The sequence below is a fragment of the Coturnix japonica genome, chromosome 4, assembly GCF_001577835.2.
Source record: "Coturnix japonica isolate 7356 chromosome 4, Coturnix japonica 2.1, whole genome shotgun sequence".
Taxonomy (NCBI): Eukaryota; Metazoa; Chordata; class Aves; order Galliformes; family Phasianidae; genus Coturnix; species Coturnix japonica.
The window spans coordinates 47,700,745-47,727,708 of NC_029519.1; the positions used below are offsets into that span (position 1 = coordinate 47,700,745).

A 26,964-nucleotide genomic window follows, 5' to 3' on the forward strand; every position below is an offset into this window, starting at 1 on the left:
TTCATCACATTTGGAATCTGAGGAGAGACGGATAGAAATGACCAAAGAAAAGCATCCTCAGCTAATATTGCATAAAAGCCTTTTTAAATCATCCAATTATGCAATAGACACACAAAGAGAAGAATTATCAAATTCAGCAGAAATTGATCTTCTAACTTCTTATCCATTATCAGAAGGATTTCATTATTTGCTCCTTTAAACATAGGAGTATATCCCTAAATAATGAAGTCATAGCCAACAGCAACTGCAGAAAAACACAGGCCGAGCCTCCTGGTAATGCAGCAGTGTTGCTTCTAATGCTTTCACAGGTTCACTCTGTAATTTAACTGCGTGTCAACAAACCATATCACGTGTGTGAGGAGGATGTTAATTGGTCACAAGTGACTTCTGTTCACCAAGAGCACACAGGTAAAGTATCAGCTATAAAAGCAGTGAATGATACATACAGAAATAATTACAGATCTGGCAATTGCCATTATTTGGATATGCGACTACAGTATCAAAGAAACTGGCTGCTTTTCAGAAATAGGCAAGTACCACCTTCAGACTCTTTATAGCACCCTAAACCAGAAGCTAGCAGAATCACAATGTGCATTCTAACTTGTTCAGACAGAAGCTGATAGTCAGCATTGCACAGTTTGGATATTTGCCTTCAAAATGAAGTCAAGGTGGGTCTCCCATGAGCATGCTCTCCTGTGAGCACGTGTGTGCTTCAAGTGCCAGGGTACACTGAGGCACCTGGCAGCAAGCCCCAGCTGGCTCAGAGGCTGCTGGGCAGACAGAGCCCACAAAGAAAGCTGGACAGCACGAGTTACTCAAGTGCCACCAGGTCACCCCAGGACACAGCTACATACCGAGCTTTGTTCTTTTCCATTATGGAAGCAGTGAAGGAGCTTCCATGGAGCTACTGGTAGCACCACCTGCAAGGCACTCCTTTCCTTCCTCTTGCACATAACCACAGAAGATTGTCCCTAGGAAGCTGAAAAGATGCTCCTTACAAACTCAACAACAGGCTCTTCGCACACCTCCACCCAATCCTGTCCTTACGTATGATGCTTTTATAGAAGATGGGCTCTACCAACAGTCACTCTCAAGCAACTCATTTTGTATTTGTGTTAGGCAGATCAGAAGGAAGCCTTGTGACTTAACAATCTATAGCCAAAACTGCAAGAGCATAAAAACGAGTTATCTGACAGAATGAAAGTTAAATAAATACAGGTGCCTTGTGGTTGCTACTTGCTGCTGTGGCAGCAGCTGTTTGTCATTTCATCAGAGGGCCCATCTGCAAGGATCTGAGAGTCAAAGGCTTTGATTGTCTGCCCTTCATGTTGTCTGGCTCCTCTTCATTCAGTCACAAGGGCCAATGAAGCCTCAGAGCAGAAACAGAAACCTACCCAAGCCACACTGTTTTGCAGATGTTTAAAAGATAAATGCATAAACTGTGAAAGAGCTCATACAATACACAGCAAACATTTTGATTAACTGTCCTAACTAGAAGTTACAGATTGTAGGCTCTCCTAGCTTGTGTCTTGGCTTTTAAGGAACGAAACTTTTAATGGGGTTTTCTGCAAGTGTCTGTCATCCTGGGATAATTCAGAGCTGGCTCAGCCCACTACTCTGCAATGGGTGAAGGCAACACTACACTGGAACTGATGCAGATGTGCCATGGGGAGCAGTGGGAATCAGATCCCTTTCAGGGAGGCGTTATGAGGTCCCTGGGAAGTTGCAGCCACCACTGGGCTCAAGACAGCTTCTGGGGAGCAGCTCCACAGTCACTCTACAGCTTCAAAGGAATTCCTTCTTCTTGGTTCAGTCTGCTCAGTGGCCTGGATACCAGGGTCAGGTTGCACAGCCCTGGGCTCAGCCCTTTGGGAATTACATGGGAGATGAACAACAGGGAACAAGCAGAGCACGAGGTGACACACAGGGCTCTCTTCAAAGCAGTCTCAGGTTTGGAGTTTTGCAGAAAGTCAAGCAACACAATGGTTATTTCTTCTCAACCTTAAAATCCAGGACAATACCTGCCATATAGAATTTTGTGCCAAAAAGGGAACCAACATCACATCCTTAAAATACCTTCACAAGTCAAGCAGCACCACTGCCTCATGCAGTGAATGGTTCATGCAAGGGAAAGGTCACATCCACACATACTACTTAGATGCTTGTTGCTGAATTTCTGTCTCATATTTCCTGTACTGAACAATATAAGACACGCTAAGCATTGCAGGAAGCATTGGCACAAACCAACAAAACCAAAAGAAATTCAAATTCAAGGCTGAAGAGCTTTCCTTACCTCATCCCATTGTACTTAGTTATTTCAGCACATAATTGCTAACATCCTTCATTGATCTGAAATTCCTGTGGATACAATAAGACCAGCCACGGATGGATGCTAGCTTTCACTTTGAGTTTACATGCCTTTGTTACAGCCCCCAGGATCAAAATGTATAAAGCTTTCAAAGTGTCAGTGACCTAAATACATTTCTGAAAGCCCTGAGCGTGTTTGTGGGCACCCCTCAAGACGCATGCAGCCCATTTCCTGCAACCACACCAAAAGCCTGAGGCTCCCCTGCACACAGCTGCTCTTCCAAGCTCTGTTTAATTCATCCTTTTTCCATTTACAGTCATAAAGATGTTTTCTCTTCTTCCTTGGCTCCACATTAACTATGATTAACTGCCACAGCACAACCCCCTTTTAAATTCTTTATGCAGCCCCATATGAGGGCTTTGGTATCAAATGCTTGGAGATAAGCAATCAGAGTATCATAAAGGTTTCATTATTCTGAGAGTGAGGACAGATGTATATGTGACTGCATCCTGTGAGAGCATGAAAAGAAAAGTATTGTTGTATGAGAAAGAGGAACAAATTGAGAGATGTATTTGAAGTTTTACATACACTTTCCAGCAGGAGAAAGATGTAATGATGTTTTCCACACCTTAAAAAAAAAAAAAAAAAAACAACAACAAAAAAAAACCCACGAAAACAGCCAGCATAGTGTTTTTCTACCACTAGCAGGCCAAAATGCTTTAAAAGCACAGGTTTATTCCAGAACTAGTTTCTAGAGTTTTATGAAGGCACATGCATTCAACTCATTTGGTTTCGAAAAGTTATTGACCAAGATACAAGATTCCTCTGCTAAATACAGCTCCATTAAAACTCTTATTTCCTTTTCTTGCACCAACTTTTTTTTTGGGGGGGGGACACAGCTTAAACCAGCAAGGTTTCCTCACAAGTGCACTCAGCAACAGCCAGGAAAGTGGGTCACTGACTGACAGTTGACTGACCTTCTCCATGCTGACCTAGAGGATACATCCAAACACTCGGGAGCCAAAAACTCAGAGGGTTTATTTGCTGTCAGGGAGGTGAGGGTTATCAGCTTAGCTCCAGGGAACGGAAATGATCCAAACCTACAGTTTGCTATGTTTGTGACCTTAGAAAATGCACTGGTAGCCCTGGACAGCCTCTCTGCTCCTTCCAACAAGGAATCATTAAGGTTGGAAAAGATCTTTAAGATTATTTTGTCTAACCACCCATCCATTAACAATATTGCCCAGTAAATCATAGCCCCCAGTGTCACACCTCCACATTTCTTGCACAATTCCAGGGACAGCAACTCCACCACCTCTCTGAGCAGCCTGTGACAGTGCACTACCAGTCTTTCAGATAACAAATTTTTCCTAATATCCAACCTGAAAGGCACACGTATAACCTTAGCTTCCCACAAAACAATGTTGTGGAAGCAGCTGGCCAGATCCCCTACTGAGGAACACATACATGAGCCCATGGACACCACCATCCCCCACAGGACCAATCTGAGGGGCACCCAGTCACCAACCACCAAGTTTGACAGGGCCACACAACCTCTGCTTGCCCACACTGTACCACATGCAAGTGGAAGCAGGAAGATCATCTTTCATCACCACAGCCCTCTCTGCTGTTCAGTGACCTCTGTGGGATACCACCATCACATTCTTGGTATGAGGTCAGACCTGCAAGCAGACATGAAAAGCTTTTCAAGGCTCATGGCAGCAGTGAATGACCTTGCAGTCTGTGAGAAGCAGGCCGCTGAGATAAAGACTAACAACGTCAGATTTTAAGTACAGAGGCTGTCCCAGCCCAGTTTACATGAGGGAGACTGTGAGGCAACAGGCATACCTAACATTTCAGAAGGTTATGCTAGCCTGCCTTCCATCGCTTCCTTCCCACCACCTGCAGTTGTGGTATGGCAGCAGATGTTGAACCTTCGCTCCAGTATTCCATTGCATGTTGCCACATGACAGACAGCAGCAGAGGGACAGTCTGATGCAATGGTGTTTGACATAGAAGTCTGTGTGAAGCCAAGGCATGTCAGTGAATTCTTCCACATGTAAACAATGGCACCCATTGGCATTCATCAATGCTTGCTGAACATTTATGGAGAACAGTGGATGTGAGCACAATGGGTGGGGCATTTCATCAATGGTCATGTCTGCTTGTGCCCATGCTTATAAGCATAGCATGCAGGCTCTTGTTCATCACTGGCAAAAAACACACCTCTAACAGCAGTGATTATATTAAAAGGTAGTGCTTAATAGCTAAGAATCCCATCTATAAAATAGTGTTATGTTCTTTGTATCTGTTGTGGTTTCTTTGAAAATAAGAGGCATTACTTTCAGAGCAACCTACACATAGCATCAGACCATTTTGCCACAAAAAAAAAAAAAAAGAAAAGAAAGAAAGAAAAAGGGGGAGGGGCTCCCCTCCAGGCAACAAGAAAACATCTTTTTTGGCATGAATTCTGGAGAGGTCCTGCCTGGAAAAGTGATACATGGTCAGAAGTAGACCCTCGCTCTCGAACCTAATTAGAAGATTAGAAGCCTTCACTGTTCAGCAAGGTTTTGAGAGGACAGAAGCCTGAGGCAGCTGGATGTGGGAATATGAACCATACCATGCTCAAGCAGCTTTCTCATATTCTTTCTGTAACCAAGATCCATCTGTTTATCATCAACTGAAATACAGTCTGGGACAGAGTACATTGTTAATAGGGTGTGTTTGAGAGAAAAGTCACAAGGAAGTGCCCTAAACTAAGTGATTTCTGAAAGTAATGGCTATAGAGCACATACCACACAGTAGCACAGCTCTAATAGATATTTTACTTCAGTCATCACCATTAACAGTGTGTTTTTGCAGGCCAGATTCAGAAACAAGACAGAATAGGTGGCAAAGCAACTTCTCTAGTTAAGAGATAATAGTTCTTAAAAGAATATTTTAAGGTTTGTAAAACGAGATAGCTGCAAAATAATAGCAATATTTAAGAACGGGGAAAGGAGAAGGATAAAGAATTTACCTAATCCAACCAAAGATGCAATCTTCCCTCTAGAGAAAGAACTTGGATCTTTACAAAGACTTCAAACCTGATAGCCACTTTATCATTTTAAAAGGTAATAAATGGGAAATAAGTACACAGAATTAATACGTGTGAAACTATAAGCACGTGCATACACACTGAATAAAATGAAACCTCATGGAACATATCACACTCTAAGTCACAGAGTCATATGTGTTGTAAGGGACCTCCAGAGATCATCGAGTCCAACCGCCCTGCCAAAGCAGGTTCCCTACACCAGGGCACACAGGTAGGTGTCCAGGGAAGTCTTGAATATCTCCAGAGAAGGAGACTCCACAACCCCCCTGGGCAGCCTGTTCCAGTGCTTCATCACCCTCATCGTAAAGAAGTTTTCGTGTACATTCATGCAGAACTTCCTATGCTCCAGTTTCTGGCCACATGTTCAGCTATTTGGGAAAAAAAAAAAAAAAAAAAAACCTAGATTTTTTTTTTTTTCATCCTTGTAAGCAAAATAGGATTCACTGCTCATTCACAAAATGAACATCAGTTCATTTTGTTTGTAAGTTTGTCTCCAACAATAACCCAAGGCAGTGTTTCAAAGTATGGAGACTATACTTCAAGAAATAGTTCTATAGTACCTTGCACCTATGAAACCACATATTAGTTCCAAAACATTAACTCATTTGAAGGCCTTTCACCCCTCATCTCAAATTCCTCTGTCCCTAAAATACCAATACTATTTCTTTCCTACTACTTTGCAGCTAAATATCCTGATTTTAGGCCACAGTTCAACTCTATTCAGCACTGTATGAACATGAACTGTGAGATCACACCAACACACTTCACTAAGGCATTGTAAAAACACAGCTGAACTGATTTCACTAAGGGATGCCCCACTCTTGGATACTGCACTCAGCTGGATATCAGTTTGACTGAGGTCTGGACATTATCTAACATTTAAGAAGAAAGGAAAAAAGAACATCTCAGAAGTTGAACAGTTTCTATGTGAAACAGTCAAAAAGTCAATGACCATGTAAAAAAGATTATTTACATATATTTACATAAGTAATATATTTCACATAATATAATGTATATAATATATACAGGTATATATGTCAGAGTTCTTCCAGCGGTCATCTGCGTGCACATAACTACTAGATTTCTACCAACAAAATATGAAGGATGCACAATAACACAAGGGACATGGCATGAAATGCCAGACGTGAAAAACAGAAGCATGTCAATGGGGAGACTGAAGCACAGAAAATGCAGTCTAACCTGCAGGAGGGTTTAAGTCTTCTATCCCTAAAGCCCGTGCAACTCAGAAAGAAGCATTTTGCAAGTGACACACCCATAAGTTTAAATCAAAGGCTATAGAAAGATTTTTGTTTTCCTGCTGCCTTTGTTTCAGCTTCTGAAGACTTAACCATGTTCTGTGCTATCACCATCTTGTGCCCATTCACCATCTTGATTTCTTGCCTCTCCCACTGTAAATGCCATTCAGGCTGTCTGTTACTAACTTTACTTATACATATGTATAAGTATGTAAACATGTATACTTATACAGGCTCACAGAAGGTTCTCTAAAGACAGGTAGACACTAGAGTAACTCAAGCAGATTACTTTATCTGGTGACAGACTTTATATGTACGCTTATTTTATAAACACTTATATCATTATTTTACAGAAGATAACTAATAAAAATAAGTAGTTTCCTTTTCTATAACTGAATCCAAATGAAAGATGGATTTGTTTGCAGGTAGAAGCTTGGCTATATGAGTTAAGCGTCAGGACAGAAGTAAAAGCTCAGATTGGATCTTTTCCAACAGGACCTAAACCCGGAAGAATTACAGTAGTCTTGAGATACAGTAATTTCCAAAGATGACCTCACAGTTTGCTCTATGGACCTGCTCTGTGTGCAAGGTGATCTACTTCCCAGGTTCAAGTTGCTATTATCTATAACTGAAACTGATGATCCTAGCATAAGAGTCATTTTAGTTCCCAAATTCACTGGGTTGAACAAGTCTCTTGCATCACTGAAGATCACATGGCTTGTACAACAAGTAATTTAATCTCTGCTCATCCCAGCAGTTTGTGTTTGATTATAGGCATGCAGCCTTGATCTGAGTATTTCAGGAAATGGGTATCACTTGGCTTGGACAAACCAAGGCACTGGTAGAAATATAGGAACCCAGGTGGGCTCCAGCTTCAGTCGCAGCCCTGGGACATGAGCATGGGTGGATGCCAGTCACCTTTCCTGTGGCAGGAGCTCCTCCCATACCTTGGGAAGTCTTCATGACTGCAGCCAGCCCTCTCTCAGTTCATTAGCCCCAGCATGAAGAACAAGCAGCAGTGGAAAAGTGAATATAAAACATTCCTGCTTGTATGAGTGGAAGATAAGGCTCATTCCCGACAGAACATACCATGCCCAGCAGAGAGGTGGGGGCCTATTTACATACAGAGAAGTAGAAAACAGGTCTAACATTTCTCTAGAGGCTTTCATCCCTACTTATTAGTCACTATCCCCATTTAAAACAGGATGTGAAGGTAAAGAAGAGAAGACACTTGGCTCCAACTGACTCGCAGAGGCTTGAACCTGGCCCAAATTGTATCCAACTCTTGGGTTTGTCTGTAGCCTTCTAATAACCAAATAATATTCCTCTCACCTCCTGTAATACAGTAGAAATGTGACATTAGCAAGAAGAGGACTTTCAGCTTTCTTACAATGAGATTTGCCCCAGAAAACAAAACAAAAAATAAATATAGCCAAATAGACAGCAGCATCCTTCTTTAATGAAGCAATGGAGTACTAAAAGCATGCTGATCTCAAGGCAGGCCTTATTCATGCAGACAGGTTCATCAGTTTAGTCAGGATGAAGAAGAAGCAAATAAGCCAGGGCACTGCCAGTGATCATTGGTAGCCTTCCGTGGTGAGCAGTTCACAGAGGAAAGGGAGGGGAGAAGTCAGTCCCTTTGTGAAGGAAAGAGGATTGCCCAAACCCTGTTCATTCACTTGATTATTCTAGTACTTCAGAATAAAGTAATCCCCAATTCACTTTGTATCGCAGATGACTTCTGGAGGGAAAGCACACTCTGCCAGCTGTTTCCATTTCATCCTGCTTTTTTGTTTTTGAAAAAAAGAGCATTTGTTTTCAATTTGTCCATAAATAAGAGGAAAACACAGCTGAGAGGCTCAGTGTGATTTTTATAGAAGGTTCATTTTTAGAAATCCGATAAGCTTATAACGACATATGTTTGAAATCGCAGTAATATAAAACACAGAAACTTTAAAAAACTACTTGTCAAGCACTTTAATATTAATTTTACTTTAGCACTTAGCAGCATTCATCAAGTATTGCATGTTGGGTGAAAATCTGTACCCACATTCTGAAAACCCACATTCTGAAAGCATGAGGAAATACCTTGCAGATCATCTTCAACAAGGTACTAACCCAGAAGCATCTCCAACCCAGAAGATACTGTACATGTGTGCAGCCCCTATCCAGCAACGAGGCTTGCTCATCTAGAGGGTGTTCGAGCACAGTGCTGTGCCAGGACAGGTTGCTGCTTTCAGCTCATCTGAGAAACAATTAGAGAGAGAACCTGCAGTGCTAATCAGATATCTGCCACCATCTGCTGTGACTTCAAGGACTATTACAGGTCCACTGGCTGGAATAGGAAACTAACAGACTAGGACTTAACCCTCCTGAGGACAAAACTGCTTGGGTTTTTCCCCAAGCTTGAGTGTTACCTCACAAGCCAGGATGAGAATTACTTAGCTCATGTTTATCAAAATGAGTCATGAAAGCAATGGGCTACACCTCCATTTTACTCAAACTGCTTTGACACAGACCAGACAGAAGGTTACCAGTGCTACTGATGACATCTGTTCCTCAACCTGTCAGCTAGTAAAGAGATAAATCTATTTTCAGATGCGTGAGAAAGCCTAAACAAGCCCCGATGACAGCCAGAGCACAACGGCAAACCAACCAGCCACCTTATCTTCTCATAAAGTCTTAAAGTATTAAAAAAATAATTAATCATCATTGTAAGGGGAGACATTATACCACCACTATACCAAAAGAAAATTCCCCAGCCTGAAGAATTTTTTCCTGAGGTTACTGATTTGTAGAAGGTTTAAGCATAGTAGAGCAATCTAAGGAGAATGAGACTAAAGTCAGGAGGACAGAACATAGCTCCAACATAACAGCATATCTTGGAATGTTCGAAGTCTCTATCCCCAGTCCTACAGCTATAAAGTTGTATGTAATCTGCTATGTTGTTAACATATAATCACTCTGTGTCATGCCTATGCCATTGATATTATGTGAGTAAGAGCTTGACAGCATGATGTGATGTTTAAAGAATATTTCTGGTCTGACTTGAATTTTTAACCCGAGTTGTTAGAAGTGCTGTTCTTGGAGAAAAGTGATTTCCAGCTTGCATCATGGTTTGTGAAAGTTATGGGAAGCCATTAATAAATAGGGAGGTTTTTATTTCAGAGGCTCTGACTGTGACCTTGCAGGTTTTCCGTGGAATCAGAAATCCCGGCCTGTTAGTATCAGAACAGTACCTGGAAGAAAAAAAACATGCTGCCCAGGGAAGCTTCTAAATCTGCACAGGAGATGCTGCACTTCCTACATAAGGATGCATGTGCTGTGTTAAAGGAGATGCAAGACTTATGGGAAGTTTCCTGTGGAAGATTTGAGGTCAGAAAGGAACACCCTGTGTCAGACCAGCTGGCTGGATCCATCTGTGCAGCATAGGGAAAAACTCCTCAGAGCTTACAGGAACAGTCAGGCAGCAAAAGGAGCCTAGCTCAAGGAACTACAGCAATCATATCAGTTCTTTAATTCGGAACAAAACCCCCACCTTAAGAGCAAGTTCTGCTACAGAGTAGTCCAGAGGTGATTACTGCAGGACCTGAGGGGAAGAAATTGGGACAGCAGCCATAGCCACCCAGGGATGGTCAGGCAACCCTTGCTTACTTGCCTTTGAGAATGGTTTCTTTGTCTGCTTTTAGGCATTCTTTCCTAAAGTTTTAGTGGCCACCCAGCACACACAACTACAATATCTGTTCCCTCACCATGTGACATGTTGACCCTGTACTATGATTCTATCACATACAACTTCCAAAAAAATGGAAAGGGAACTGCTGTACCCACATTCTTCTCAGCCCTTCCTGCAGGAGCTCTGCTGCTTCCCAGAGAGGCAAGCAGTACTTTTTGCTGTAACTTTAGGAGATAACTCATCATTTCAAGAGACCGTTCTGTTTTCAGATAAACACGTAGAACAGGCTGCTTAATGAAACAAGACTTCTTCACAAAAGAAGCTCGGCATGGCTCTCAGTGGACTTAATCTTGACTGTGAGAGCTTTAGCACGAGCCAAAAATAACTTCACTGAAACCCTATGGAAGCTTTTTACCAAAGTTCTGCAGCCTTTAAGCGTCTACCCGCCCTAATGCTTTAGCTCCCCTTGATCTAAAAGCAGTGGATTAAAAACCACCTCCATCTTTGTAATATATTGATTCACATTGCCCACATACACACCCTGGGAGGACATGACAGATTTGTTCCCGTCATCTTTTACCACTCCTTAAGGAAAATATGTTGCCAGCATCCCACCTGTCACATACTGAGTCACCTCCCAGTTAAACACATTTCTTATTTGGATTTTTTTTTTCCTATTCAACAGATAAACATGCTTCACTTGTCAGTACAGCTCACTTCCTCAGGAAAAGAGCTGAAGGTTATGCTAATCATCTACCAAAACACTTGTTGTAAAGCACGTGCTTAAAAGTGTTCCTGGAAGCAATGAAAGATATGGGGGATCTGTTTCAATCAGATGCTGGAGAAAGGGGGCCTCTTACACTGGATAAGAAAAAGATAACTCAGTTGGCTTATGGACAGTTCTGTCACACAGAGACAGAACTGCTACACGGTAGCAGGATGTTAAGAGTGCTGCTTTTATATGCCACAATGCAATTTAAAGTGTATATGGGAGCTGTTGATGGGTGCGATAGGACCAGACAAGCTCTCCCTGCACACAAGCTGTTTGGAGCACCCCAGGGTGCTATATCCTCACCCTAGCCAAGAGGCCCAAGAACCTGCATATAACAAGCTATTTCCACCCATTCTGTGGTATTATTCTCAATTCTGAGGGGGGCACAAAGTGTGAGGATTATAAATGGGTTATTTGCTCATGGAGCAATCTGGCAGCAGAATTAGGAGCAAGTTTGGCATTGCCACTCTTGGCTTTGTGCTTTAATCAAACTCTACAGAAGACCAAGGAGGCCCAGGAACTGGTCTTACTATCTCTAATGTCAGGAACTGATTACAGGGGCACCAGTGGCTCTTGTTCTCACCAATACAGCACCAGTCTGATAGAAAATTACTTGGCTAAGGGCTGGTGCAGAAAGGAGCCATAAACTGATAATATCCACATTACTACAGGAACCAAGAACTTAATCTCTGATGGTTATTTCCCAAAGTAAATATTTAAATAAACTAACATCTAAAAAATAATAAAATGTCATTAGAGATAAGCAAGATTATAAAACTTATTCTCAAAAGTTGCAGGAAATTCTATTTCCAAATCCTCTCAACATATGAGAGGCTGAGAGAGCTGGGGCCATTCAGCCCGGAGAACAGAAGGCTACAGGAGACCCGGGAGAGGTCTTTTAGTATCTAAAGGGAAGCTGTAAGAAAGAAGGGGGTAGACTCTTTAGGAAGGTCTACTGTGAAAGGACAAGGGGAAATCGTTTCAAACTAAAGAACAAGGATTACTGCAGCTACATCAGGCCTGACCACCACTGTCTCCAAAGACAGGGCATCCACCACCTCTGGGCAACCCGTGCCAGTGCCACACCACTCTTACTGTAAAAAGAAAAAAGACAAACTTCCTTTATGTTCAGTCTCAATCTCCCCTCTTTTAGTTTGAAACCATTTCCCCTTGTCCTTTCACAGTATACCTTGCTAAAGAGTCTACCCCCTTCTTTCTTACTGCCTAACTTTAGGTACTAAAAGACCTCTCTCAGGTCTCCCTAGAGCCTTCTTTTCTTCCTCCTTTCTGAGATGAGAAAAATATCTGTTTTTCTGCCATGGATCTTTAATTCCTAGTCCCAATCCCTCAGCTTGCAAAATAAGCAGTCACCATTACTCTATCCATTTGTGTTATTGCTGTATGACATTTAAAACCACCCCAACAAGAGAAGAAAAAAAAATAATAATCATGAAACATTTCAGCCCTAACCTCACAAGCACAGACTGCAGTGAGCCTCAACCAGACAGAGCCCAGGGAAGAAGAGGAGGAGAGGAGCCAAGGGCTGCAGCAGGTGCAGAGCTTCCATTCACAAACACATCGACCCTCTGTAGGAGCATGGCAGGAATTTCAAATGGGATTAGCCACCCAGACAAGAGAAAGGTCATACTTGACATTTCCCCTGGAAATTCTAATGCAAATAGACCTCTGATACTCATGACATTTTTTTTCACACGCATCTAATAGCCATACATATGTAAAAGGAAAATGATAAAATGTGATGACTAATTTATGTAAATCTCATAAAGGCAATAACATTAAGGGCTGACTAGCTAGAAACATTAGTCAGGCAAAGGAGCACAATATTATTGTGCTGCTCTTGTATTTGCTACTATTTGAAACCAGTTTGTTTTGGTCGGGTTATTTGTTTAGCTTTCAGCAAGCATTCAGTGCCATGCAAGGAGCAGGCCACAATGCTCTGCTCATTAATGATGAGCAGAGCAATTTCACAGCTTTATTTTTAATGGCTTTGGGTTGTGCAGTGGGGGCAAGAGGTGGGAGTGAGAGACAGAACCAAAGGGAGGCTTGTTATGCCATCTGCAAAGACAGTCATCCTCAGCCTGACTCTGGCCTGAATTTTTATACTCAAATTATAGCATCTGAATCATAGAATTGGAGGGAACCTCAGAGATCATCTAGTTCCAACCCCCTGTCAACGGACAAGGCCACCTCCCACCAGATCAGGCTGTTCAGAGCCACATCCAGCCCTTGAACACCTTTAGGCATGGGGCACCCACAGCTTCTCTCTGCAAACCATACCAGGGCCTTGCCACCCTCTGAGTAAAGAATTTCTTTTTAACATCTACCTAAATCTCCCCTCTTTAAGTTTAAAACCATTCTGAACATCCAAGGAATATCCAAGCAATTAATGTACAATACTGTTACAACATGAAGGTTACACAGAAAAACAATTTGGTTGGAACAACCTTTTTCTCACCTCAAGGAGCTTTAACAAGAGCATGAGGTCACAACCACCTGCTCCCAAACTCTGCAACATCAGCTTGCAGTTCCTGCTATTTCTACCACCAACTTTTATGAACAAGTTTCCTGTCACTGTTTTCTTTTGTAGTTGAAAAACTAGACACAACACAAGTGCTCTAAGTACATTAGAGGTGAACAACAGCAAAAGGAACTGATATTTTAGTTGTCAGCAAACCATGAGGAGTGCTCAGCAGTATTTGCAGCTGTCTCCCACTATGGTAGGAAACTGAATCAGCCAAAGCTAAATATAAACTAGGTAGAGAAAATCCAGCACTTTCAGAGGTCTTGCTTAATTTAGACTGTAGAGAGGAGAAGGTTTTACCTCATTTGTTAGCATCGCTTACTGTACTTCAATGCATTTAATCCAGTACCAAAGTGGTTTGAAAGGGCAGTGCCTCATTTTACCCAGCTGGGGGTGAGGGAAAACATTTATTAAAGTCTCTCAAGCTTGTTTATTTTTCTCAGGGCTAATTACCTGCCCACACTAACTTAATTCAGTTTATTAGAAGTTATAAAATGACAAGTTCATCTGAGACCGGAAAACAGTGATACTTTAGCAACAATAAAAGGCCAAAATCCTGCAAGTGCTTACATATACGTCATGTTTTGCATGTAAATAATCCCATATATATTATTATTATCCCAGTTCTTTGAAAGGAAAAGACTGAAAGAGGATCATTGTTTTCCCAAGCAAACAACGCAGGATGAGAAAGGAATAAATTAGAAATATAGATGATTAACTCTCTTCCCTTCTCCCACCAAACACACACATCCTGAAACAATTTCAGATATTAAAGTTTCTTCTGTACACAGTCTAGCTTGTCAGAGTCTTAGTCTTACTTATAGAAGTCCACTGAAGAGGCATGACCAAATTTTACTTTGAGCTGAATGTCTCCTTGCAATTCAATACATTCCATTTGAAAACATGTAGGTAATGTATTTACATCAACTGAAAATGGCATCACAAATATCCGTCCCCTCCCTCTCCCTTCCCCCCCCCCCCAAAAAAAAAAAATTAAAAAATATATCAATGATTTTCTTGGAAATCTTGGAAACTTTTCTCCGATACCCTTATCAAAACGGAAAGCACTGCTGCAAACTTATCTCTCTTCACAAGACTATATTTAGCCCATGCATCAAAGTGCATGAAATTATTTGCTGTAACTTAAGCTTGCCATAATTTAAGTTTCATTTCAAATGCCAACATGGTTTGAAACATCACACAGACCAGTTCATTTTCCACCTTGAAATCATGTTCATTTAAACAAGAAGTCAAATCCACCAAGAACACTAGATCTGTAAGCCATTTTTCCATCTTCACATTCCGGCCTAAAATTTCCTTTTGTTTTCACAAAGGGCTTGATTTCACCAGCGTCAGCATTCAGCAGTACATGCAGCCCACAGGCTCCACATGCCTCAATTAGGGCATCAAATGACCACATACTGACATGAGTTAGAACATGGCTTCTTCTGCAAACACACTATCACAGACACTATAGAGAAACTGGGTGAGATCATCCACATTAAGGCCAGCACTCCTCTGGTTTGCTTGCATCTCTCTGTATTACATTGCAACCAAAGCACTGACATTTATTTGAGACCCCTCATGTGGGCACACAGGCTGCAACACAGACAGACAGCCTGCAAGACGTGTTCAGTGGGCAGAGGGACACCATTATCTGTGGGGGAAAAAAGTCTGAAATGACATGCAAACAGCTAAAAATAATATTGCTAACGGTCACAGGCATCTTATCAGATGCTAACAGTAGCAGAGGCATTAGTAAGTGGAAATAGCCCTATTAGATAAACATGGGTTCCTGTAGAGGACGATGAGAACGAGATAGCCTACTTCTTCACCTGACACTGGGTCATGCTTTTTCCACTTGATGAAAAAAAAAAAAGCATTACTCTGAAGTTTCTTGTGATAGTTTCAAACTTTCAAACCTGACTAACTCTCATATCGCCATCACTGAAACCATAAGAGATCTAACAAGTGGAAAGAATCAATACACATTTGCTAGCATGAATTTTCCTGTAACTGCTCTTCATAGATTCCTATAAGAGGAGTAACCTAGATGTGCTCACACCATAAACTTCAATAAAACATTCTGGAGCAGAAAAATTCCTCCAAGGTCCCTCCATTTTCACCAGATACGTATCTGTTTAGCTATGACCAACACAGCTGCTCAACCCACAGCTTGTTGACAGGTTACCCCATGTAACACTACAGGTACAGCAGACAAAAGGAAAATTGAAAGTAACGCACAGCTGCCTGCTGTACTTGGGGAACAGTTGAGGAGAAAAAGAAAAATCATATGAAAAACCTACTCCAGACACCACTGTTCAGCATTAAGAAGCTCTCACACCCCACATCAGCCAGACCTCCCTCTTACTTCCATGTCAAAGGCTCCAGTGATACATAGCTTCCTGCAGCACAACAGTACTAGGGGTGACCCACAGCTCTCTAGACATGGCTGGTCATGTAGGTCATGTACACAGCACTACAGAGTTTATCTTAGAAATAAAATGTTATTCTTCAGAGGTTTATTCCTGCACATGTCATGTCTTAAGGGTACAAAACACCAAAAAAATAAAAAAGACAAGTACCACTTTCCAATGGATAGTTTTGAAAGACTATGAATTTGCATGGAAGTTTCTTCTACAGAAAATTATGTGACACTGCGTATCTTGATGTATCTTCATATTCAGCCCAACCTGCATTATCTAGTGAGCAATTCTCTAATAGACTTGTGTGTGTGTGGGGGGGGGGGGGGGGGGGGGGGGGGGGGGGGGGGGAGAGGAAATGGGGAAGTACTGTAAGATGCAAGCACACTCAAAGGAAGTTGCGCATGTCAACATTGCCAAATTATTTAACATAGACGTATGCAGCACAAACACCGTAACACACTTCAATCACAAGATCGGGTATACATTTACTATAGCATCCCCACAGCAGGTGACAGCAGGACACTCCAACTACCCTCCCTGTTACCCCAACAAAGTAGCAATGGTCAGAGTTAACAAGTCGGCAATGAATCAGCAAGTCCAAGAGAGAATTTTTATACATTTATGCATACAAAGTTATTTAAGAGAGGAGTACAATACACAGTGGTAAGAAAGGACACATTATATCCTTTGGAAAATTCTGACAGGACTGGGTAAAAAATAAGAAATACAATAATAGCCTTGCAGAAAAGCGATCTCCCTCCCTTAACTTCCATGTGAGTGGAAGCCAGATATATACATATCTTTTCCTTTCTATTCTATTCCAGACTGCTGAAGACTAAGCCTCTTGAAGATGTAATGAAAACTTAATTAATGAACAAAAAACAACAGAAAAAGATACTGGATATAGTTTTTGGACCACTCAATAACCTGTTAGTTAACAGCTTTACTCTGCTGTCTCTAAGCCAGCACAGAGGAAGGAAGAATAGGGAAGGGGTCTCAGCTTAAGCCCACGGGTAGCTCACCCATTTCCTTCTTATGGGAAGATGATTTTTTCTTACCCACCCACCAACTCTACCCCAGCACATATGCAGTTTGTTTTGTCTTTAACTGAAAAGAGCAGAAGAGTATAAGACTTATATACTAAGAGAGTTATAATGCACATTCAAATTCTAGGGTGAGGTGGCTTCATTGTTGTTGTTTTGTTGGGTGGTCATTGTTTTTGCTTGTTTGCAGATTTCTGTAGAAACTCCTACTTTTCTTCTCATTGCATTTTACAGAATTTCTTCCACCTTCTTTAGACAGACCCTCTTTAAGCCCACAGATAGCCAGGAAGCCTCCTCTTTCTGAGTCTATCAAAACTGCTTTTCAGAACCAGAGAGGCATTATTTCCTCAAAGGCCTAAAGGCATCGCTCCAGAAATAACTTTTCCAGCCATCCCATCAGGGAAATATAGCAAAGCTCTACACCAGCTGGAGGGCGGGGGGCTCCTACTTTGGGGGCGGGTTTTGGCTTACCTGACTGCACAAACGCCATCAAAAAGAAAGAAGGAACAAGTTTGCTTCCCGCTGTTGAAGAGCTTGGGAAGGAGCATGGAGCAATTTGCACGAGGTGTGCAAGATGAATGTTAAATAAAAAGGACCAACAAAATTTGTTTTGCAGTTTATTAACGGAAAAGTTTTCCTATAATTAATCACGGCCCATGAGGCCGCTCTCCAGCACGCCATGCCACCCTGCCCCCAGCCAGCCCCACGCGGCCCGAAATTCTGCAAAGCCCCGCATTGTTCTCCCTGACACCGGATCAGCCAACACAAAAAAGCAACTGCCAGCTCAAAAGCAATCCGGCGATAGAGCCTGGTGCTATCTAATCAAGGGCAAAAGGTCACTTCCGAACAACTGGGCAATAAAAGATTATTTCCAGCCGCGGAACAGAAAGGCCCCGTGGTGGATGCTTGAAAGGGGGGGGTGGGAGGAGGGCAAAAGGGCTCCCGTCTGTGGGAGGAAGTGCATTGAATACAGCCAGCAGACGGGAACCATCTGGCTTTGTGCGCGGTCTGTTCTGCAGGAGAGAGAAAAAGCCCCCTCAGCAGGGCCGCTGACTCCGCGCAACAATTCAAGCCTCTGTTTCCCCCCCCACAACCCCCCCTGAATTTAAGAGTGGCTTTCCCAGGCGCGGCAGGACCAGGAAGGGAAGCTTTCCCCAGGGGCGGATGCACAGTGCCGGGCCCCGGCTGTAACATGGTCACAGAGGGCTCACTCAGGGCAGCCAGCTTTGCAGACAGCCAGGTGGGGATTTCTGACTGCATTTTTCAGAGCAAACATGGGGCTTAGCCTCTCACCTCAGGCCAGGCAGGCCACAGGCCACTCAGCTCCTCTCAAAGCACAGCACACAAATCCTGCAAGCAATGGGTTCCAGTGAGCCCAAGGCTGGGGCCTGAGGTAATGGCTGCCCACTAACCCTGCTGCACGGAGGGAGTGAAGCAGTTAAACGCCCAGTTTATCAACAGAAAACAACAACTGAGCCTTTGTCCTAATGGGGTGCATTAGGAAACCACTTGGCAGGGCTCATATGCATGAGAAACCAGGGCAGCTGGGAAACACTGACGCGCGCGTTTTAGAGAGCCGCGAAGACGTTGGGTGAGAAAAATAACTCGCTGCATTCATTTTCTCCAAGGTCAGCTTCAGAAAGAAGAGCAAGAATCCTGAATGTGTCTGACACAGCTTAGCATTAAAGGGCTTCACTGAAAAAATGCACCAAGAAACTCCTCTAAGCAAGAGTTAAAACTGAGAAACATGACAGAACAGGCCCTCCACCACACCCTGCAAAAAAAAAAAAAAAAAAAAAAAAGCAGCAGCAACAGCACTGTGACCAAATGGTCAGGGGCTGAACAGCTGCACCATTTATTCCCTCCAGCTCTGCAAAGCTGAGGCATGGTGCAGGTACACCTGTGTTTCCACTGCTGTCCCACCAAAGAGCTGGGTATCAAAGAGCTATAGAAGCACGCAGTGTATAATTCAGAGACAAAAGGCTGATGGAAAATCTTACAATTAAAATGCATCACTATAAAGATAGTTAAACAAACAAACAAAAACACATTATCACTCTCCAATCCAACCTCCCCCCAAGCCGAGCCACTCAGTGCCTACTCTCAGTTTCTACACCCAGCTGAAGATTTATAACCAGGCAAAGGCATTTTTCTGTAAGGATTTTAAATGCTCTTTGATACTGGAGGACAGGCAAAGGGCTCTCCCTTCACTTCCACTTTTTCCTCAACATCTGAGCAAAAAAGCACTACAGCGTTCGTCAAAGTGAGGTTACAAGCCATTCAGCAGATATGGAAACTGCGTTCCACTGGCTGCACGAGCCCTGTGGGAAAACAGCCTGAAGGTGGAAAAAAATACATATACACAAGCAGGTGAATCTCAGGTCGAGACTGTTGCTGCCTTAATAACAACTTTCAACACTTCAGGAAGTGAAACCACTTATCGGAGCAATAAAAGTCAGGGCAAGGAGAAGCACTAATTAAGCTTGTACCCAGAGCAGTCCACCCACAGACAAAACCAGGTTAGATGATGAAGGCACCATCAGGAAGATCACAAGTCCAAAACCCCAGAGCACAACCTGCAACAGGATTTTACACAGGGCTTTTAAGGAGAAGCAAATTAAAGATTTCCACAAGCATCCTAAGAAAACGCAACCTCCCCCCCAGCCAATGGGATGCTTCTTTCCCCCAGCATTACAGAATTCATACTTCAGTCACAGCCAAGCCAAACACCTGGAGCTGGGAGCAAGTATCTTCTCTCAAAATAAACGAGAGAAGCGATTACTTCAGAGCTATACCAGCATCCTTGGAGATCAGATTACGTCCCCCTAGCCCTGTGCTAAGCAGCCATCGTTGTTTCCACTTTGTGTTAATTACAAGCCCCTGCCTTAGATAGCTTAGAAGCTTAGTGGTTCAAGGGGGGGAAACAAGAAAATAATAATTCACATGTTATTAAGAGTAGCCCAGCAACCAAAAGTCTCTGAAAGATAAAAAGCTATTCCCAACATAAACAAACAATAGAGTAGAACAGGCAAGTAGCATGCAAGTAGCTGCAAATACTGCAAGTAGGAATTCTAAGCCATCCTGCTTCTAGGGGCTGCTATCAGACAGTTCATGCGCAGCAGCTTCCCATAAGAAGCCACACAAAAGCCTCTCAGAGCTCCAGTCCTGACAATGACCACCTCTTGTCAAGCACCATGCAAATAAGTGTACCTTATTAGATAACTACCACGGCTTGATCTCTCTGGAAGCGATTTGAGAGAGCAGACACTATAAATCACACACCAAGCAGATGAAGCTTAACCACGGTTCACAGGCCAATATGGTAACCCACACACACCAGGAAACACACTGCTACTGAATTTAATACCCCAGCAGAGACTCACCAAGTATTCACCACGTGCTCCAGAGCAGCTCCAACAGGAAAGCGTGTCACCCACAGCCATGAAGGAAGAGTTGGTCCACCTCAGGTAATAACGTAGCAGAGCTAGAGGGGAGTCTGGAGAAGGCTAGGACACTCATACTAAGACAAACAGCCCTCTCTTACTTCTGTCTATGAGCAAAAGCTCTTTTCTGGGTGTGACCCTGAGCCAAGATAAATTTGCACCTGATGACTTTATGCAGCTCCAGGTGCAGAAACGAGCCCCACACAGGGGCCTCTGGTTACACACAGCTTTCAGGGCAAAAGCTCCCCATTTTTGCTCACAGAGCCTACTATGCCCTGGGTACCCTAACCTGCCCAGCCTACAGGTGCACTTCTTGATCCCACTGTCTTGGGATGCTTTAGGGAAACACACTACAGTAATCTCTGCAGATTAGCCATGCAATCACTATTTCTTACATCCAGTTGTAAATCACAGGGTTTCCTGCCTAGGCCTAGATAAGAGGATAACCCCTAGGCTACACACCAGCTGACAATATCAAGTCTTTTTGTTAGGGAAATGATTGCAGATGACTAAGTGCTTTCACCTGCTTCCCTTTGCCAGGTAACATCTCTGCCTCCTGCTCCCAGCTGAGCTAGGCCTGTGCTGACACAGCTGAGGCATTATTTCTGTGGGGGCAAGGAGAAGGCCATGGGGCATTAAGGGTAGGCCAAGGCCCAGCTGTGAACCTGGGCCAGGAGACCACATAATCACCAAAAAAAGCAGCTTGTTCAAGGGCAAACTGGGTGAGATCATTGGAAGCTTTCACCATTCTGGCTTTTGCTATATTACCCACTTGTCTGGGAGGCATTTGTTAGAGGATATATTAAAGGCTACACATAACCAAAGCAGAGTAGGCAAGTGCTCCCCTACCCACCATTTGTTCTGGCAAATTGACATTCTCTGAGTATCACTTAGGAGGCATTGCTTCTGCAGCAGAATGCCGCTTGCAGGTGAGGCTGACAACCACAACCACAGCAGCCTGTCCAAAGGCATAGAGGAAATTTTAGATGTATGTGAGGAAAAGCTTTACTTTTTACTGACTGCGTATGCAGTATCCGCACATATCATCTCTGTGCCCACAGAACACAAAAGCAGAAAGTGTTGTCTATTACAGGGCCTGGGTCACAAGATATTCTTTTTATCATCAGTTGTATTTTATATAAACACTCCAGAAGAGACAGAAACATGTCTCTTTGAAAACATGTCTCAGTGGGAGCCAGAAAGTGAGCCAGAGATGGCAACTGCAGGATGAAATTAATTCATTGAGCTGAGGTGCTGCAGCTGAGTCACTTCATGTCTCTCCAGCCACCAAATCTCAGCACTTGTAAGTCAGCAACTGCATTGAGAGATTGTAACAGCCAGAAAGATCAACACAGTGGAATGATCATACAGGAGATGTGATGAAAAAGGGACTACTAGCATAACAAAAATGTGTTACAAAGGAAAAGTACTCACCTGTCTCTAAAGATCCAGACTCACAAGGGAAACCCCACCAAGGAGGGATCTCCAACCAGAGATCCTTCCCTAATGGCAGTCAGCCCTTAAATAAGGTCTAAGATAGGTGCAGCCAGGCCCCATCTCTTCTGGTCACACAGGTGAATTGCCTTCACCTGTGCTCCCAGGACTGACTGGGTCCTTTCTGCAGGTGTTTAATCAGTGGTTCAGGCCATGACTCAACAGTTATTGTTCCATTTTCCATTCCATGCTTTTCTTTCTATTGTTTTAATTAACCTCACTTAAATTTCAGAAGTAATTATTAAGAGTATCAAGGTTTACAAGACTTCAGATACTAGGCATGAAGATGGACAACAAAATACACCTCAGTGATCCTGTCCATTCACATCCCTGCAATTGTTCTAGTCTCAGTTCTTTTAGTATGGCCCTTACATAGCAGCATCCCTACCCAGACTTATCTTGACCATTCCAGGGTATAAACTAAAAGCAAAATGAGCGGCAGAGGCCCATCCTTTCATTTGTTCCCACTCTGACAAAGACATACATTCAGTGTGCTGTGACTGCCTTCCTGTTCTCTGCTGAGGATAGTTTTCATTGCAAGATTCACAGTCAGAAAGATATCAGTGAGGTCATAGAAGGGAGAGCTGCAACAAGAAGGAGGAGGAACAGTGGTAGGTTAAAGAGTTAGCCAGTTATTTTGATAGCCTTGCAAATGGTGAGAACAAGAAACAAAAGTAATATCCCCAGTTAAAGCTAATTAAATGCTACCAGCCTCATGGAAACTCAGAAACACAGCTGTAAGCTACAGAATTGCTTCTTGTTTTCATTTCTTCCTTTTTTTTTTCTTTTTTTTTTTTTTTCCTTTTCTTCTTTGTTTTCATGTATTTTGCTTACATGTTCAAGCTCATGTAGATAGCATTCGTATGCAGAATTCTAACAGGTGCTGCTAGAAAATCTTGCCCTTTTTTTTGGCACATTGCTCTGTATCATTCCATGTGATGTCAGTAACCACCTACACAGCTGCACCTTCAGACAGGGAAGTGAGGAAAGGGCAGACGACTGCCCAGAGCCCATTTACCATGGAGAGACAGGCTGAGGCTGGGGTCTTCAGGTATGGCCCTGTGTGGCATTTCTCTGGTGCCAAAGTCAAGCATCACAAGTCCTTTTCCTTTCCCTCTATTTGAGGATCAGCTGTATCAGCATCACCAGTACAGACAGCAGGCTCAGGCCAGCAGTGCTACCATCAAGCCCTGCCACTGGCTGGCAAAGGCAAGCAGGACAAAATTTGCTCTGGGATGGACAAGTGTAGTAGATGCAGGGCTTCACTCCTGAGTAGGACTGCTGGCATCAGTCTAGAATTACTGCTGCGGTTAACTTTTCCATCTCTCCTCCAGCTTCGTACTTGCAAATGCAAAAGGCATTTACATACCGGACACCTACATGATGTGCGTGCGCTACTCTTCTGCCTACTCAGGAAGTTTCCGCATACGCAGTGAGGCCAACTAAACTATACTTCGGGCAAAACATCCGTATTCTGTTGGTTTTTCTTAATTTTTCCCATTTCTTTCAACGCCCCCCCGCCGACCCCCGGCCTGCAGACACGGAGCCCGCTTCTAAGGCTGACGCTCATTCTGATGCTAATCTCTTCCCGGTTCTCTGCGGGGAGCCCGAGCATCCCCATTCAGACGTTTCCTCTCCGCCCCAGCCACGTGGGTGTATCTCTAGATACATACAAATCATGGCGCAAGAGCATCTTCTTTGGCAGCTCCTTCTCAAGTCCACACAGCTTTGTATTAAGGAGATATGTTAAACAACCGGCGCCTGTATGCGGTCAAACAAGCTTCCGTATTTAAGATAAACTGTAAAGGACACGTGTTTTCCTAGGCTTGAACAGGCACAAGAAAATATTTAACCGTCCTACATAAATGTCAACAAGGTATGAGAAGCGCGCACCTAATAAAGGAGATAGAGGATACAATAAAAAGGGGCCCTAAATCAAAGAGCAGGTCCGCAGCAGCAGCGAACACTGGCACTGATGGAAGAGGGCGGCCTGGCCGGGCTTTGCTGCTCATCCTGCAGCATCGCTATCAACCTAACGCCTCTCTATCTTGTTTTCCCCTCTAACCCTTCGGGCGTACGTGGGACCCACCGTGCCGTGGCACAGCGGCCGCAAAACTGCGGGGCTGCGTTGGGAGCTCAGGGTGTGCTCCTTCCACCTCCATCAGCCATTAAAAAAGGGGGAAAAAAGAACCGCAGAGCAAACATTATCTATTGTTAATTACCTGTAAAGTAGGGCTTTAGCCACTTCCCCAGTTTCTAAGAGCTCTGAAGTGAAACCTGAAAGAAGCCACCCATTGTTTTCAATTGTGCAAGAGCCAGGAGCAAATAGGGCTCAAATTGCAGCTCTGAAAGGCAACAGGAAATTGGCATCCCGGTAATCTGCTCCCGACTATTCATAGTAACAAAGGCTACATTCCTCCTAAAATATTCACCATTAGAAACCCAAGGCTGATCTATTTAGTAAGGCCCACAGAATTAATCTGTGGAAATAAAGGTTTTTAATTAGAAGGCCATAGGATATGGCTCTAGCTTCCAGCCCCGAGAGCACCGTGGCGTATTTATAGCCCTGCTTCGTTTCCCACATCTCCAGACACCCGGCGATCAGGATCACTGCCACTTCCAAATATTATTAACAAACCCCAAACTGACAAACGCGAAGCTGTTGCCTACAGATGCATCGTACTGCACAGCACGCTATACTGAGGGCACTTACAATTGGCCGCTGTGCGATTATCACATCTCTTTCCACATAGGAGCGTTATCGCTTCCAAATCAGTGCAGTCAGATGCACGCACCTACGCAGCCTGTGGCACGTTACAACATCCGATTCATAAATACTCTCTAGAAAGCACTACAATGGCAGATGCTGACTGCCTTCCTCATTCATTCATTCATTCATTCATTCATTCATTCATTCATTCATTCATTCAGCTTTCTGTACAGAAGAGTGTCTTTACCATGAAACACCACAATGCAGAAAGGAGAGCTGCTGCCTCACGGCACGGCTCTGTGCAACCCTCTCGTCTTCCCAGCAGCACAGAGAAATGCTTTCCTCACAGATTTTTTGTCATTCTTTATGAAAAGAAGGCATTTTCAGTACAAGCTCCAAATGCTTTGAGCTACTTGGTAAAGAGGTATTGCATTTTTGCCACCTGAACAGATAAAATTGTCCCCAGCCAAGTACATTAGAGTTGTCAGCAGGCAGAGCAAACCGGATTAGCGATTACAGGGGATGCTATCTGCACCTGGCAGCAGTGATGTGATGAATGAGAGAGGAATCACCACGTGAGTGCTCCTGCTCCAATATACAGTGAGAGATGGAATAGGGAAAGCAAGCCCACAGATTCAAAAACCTCAAGATTTGAAAAACTCATACGAGAAGGTATACAAGACTCCAGAAGGACTTCACTTATATCCACCACTTACTCCTATAATGATCCTTTGACTGATTACTGCAGCAGTACTGGTGCATTTCCAGCTGTAACAGTGTTCCCTTATGTAGTTCTGCAGGTTAGTAAACCTAAGCCCAGACACTACGTGCTGCTGAACTTTGGCACAGTTCATATGTGGATCTGAACTTTGGACCAAAATGAAAAGCTGAGATGCAGATGTGCTGTATTTCCCACCCTGGCTAACCAGGATTATCATCACCATGGTTTCTGAGAGAGACAGATCTTGCAGAAACATATTACAGCAGTGAGTGTCCAATAGCAGAGGGGAAGGTGGCTCACACAAAAGTGGCTTTTTTTCACCCAGAAGAGCTTTGCACGTGTTGTAGAATAACAAACAAGCATAACATTCTCTGGAAAGAGGAGGTGTGATACAGGACACAATAGGAAATGGATAGGGACAGGAAATAGACTTTGCTGAAAATGGATTTTGAGCAGGGGCAACTAGGAAACCTTGATGTTAAAAACAAGGTACCGCACCATCTACCACAATTCAGGTTGGAGAAAAGCCACAGCACCTCCCCGCTTTGTCCCTTGTAAGTGGCTTATTCGCTGTCATCTTCAAGTAATTTGCTCAGAGCACGCAGATCCAAAAGCATCTCACTGAACATTACCAGTAAGAAGAAGTGCTGTCGAGAGGATTTTTTCCCAGGCCAGACAACATCAATGATTTTATTTCTTGCTTAAAGTGTTAAAAAAGAATCTCCTCAGCACCACAAGGGCTGTCGGAAGGTCTGAATCCTAAAGTGCTCTCCAGAAGATGCACAATTTCGGTTAAGTCTGTTACAGAGTTAAACAAGCAGATAGATAATTTCAGCGTGTGTTTAAATTATTCCAGCATCTTCTCCCAGTTACTCTGACACGTGAAATAGGAACACAGTAACACTGATAAATCGTAGTCATTTATAATACAGCATTCCACATAAACCAACCCCATTAACACCACCATCACAAAGTAGAAAAAGAGAGAAGGAAGAAATACCACCAGCAGGATGAAGGTCATTTAGTGCTGCCCGCTGGGGCAACTAGCCGCTAGTGGGTGTACACTGTCCTCGAGCAAACATAGGCAGTGGTGTAAATCCATTGACTTCATTCAGAAGCAATATTCTGTGTTATCAAAGCAGCCATACTATGGTCGTGGCCCCAAAGGGTCAGGCAGGATGTGAGCTCCATTGTGTTCCCTATTGCACAAACACAATGTTCATCCCTTTGGGGTAGAGCCCCTGTCAAACATTTGTGCTTTTTGACAATGTGTTCTGTAGGATATTTGTTTTCAGAGTTGTAGCGCTGTACATGTATACAAAGACAGTGCAAGAGACTTGCTTAGCACTACATCTTTCTCTAGTAATTAGACAAATGTATGTTTCTCCAAAAAATGAGCAATTCATAATAATTATATTTTCAAGCTGAAGATAATTAGCTTTGTAATAAACATAACAATGCCACTGCCCTGGGATA

At 43.3% G+C, this 26,964-nt stretch overlaps 1 long non-coding RNA gene across 3 annotated transcripts in view; it reads right to left on the reverse strand.

The window, feature by feature from the left end:
- The window catches only part of LOC107313548, a 218,174-nt gene extending 196,708 nt beyond the window's left edge, over positions 1-21,466 (reverse strand). The window contains exon 1 of one of the 3 annotated variants that reach the window (XR_004307032.1): positions 20,504-21,466. This is a non-coding gene — a long non-coding RNA (uncharacterized LOC107313548). Of the gene's footprint in view, positions 1-2,293; positions 2,615-17,591; positions 18,199-20,503 lie in introns of those variants that run through there. The other 2 variants (XR_004307030.1, XR_004307033.1) reach the window with 2 other exon arrangements.
- Positions 21,467-26,964: the final 5,498 nt, after the last annotated feature.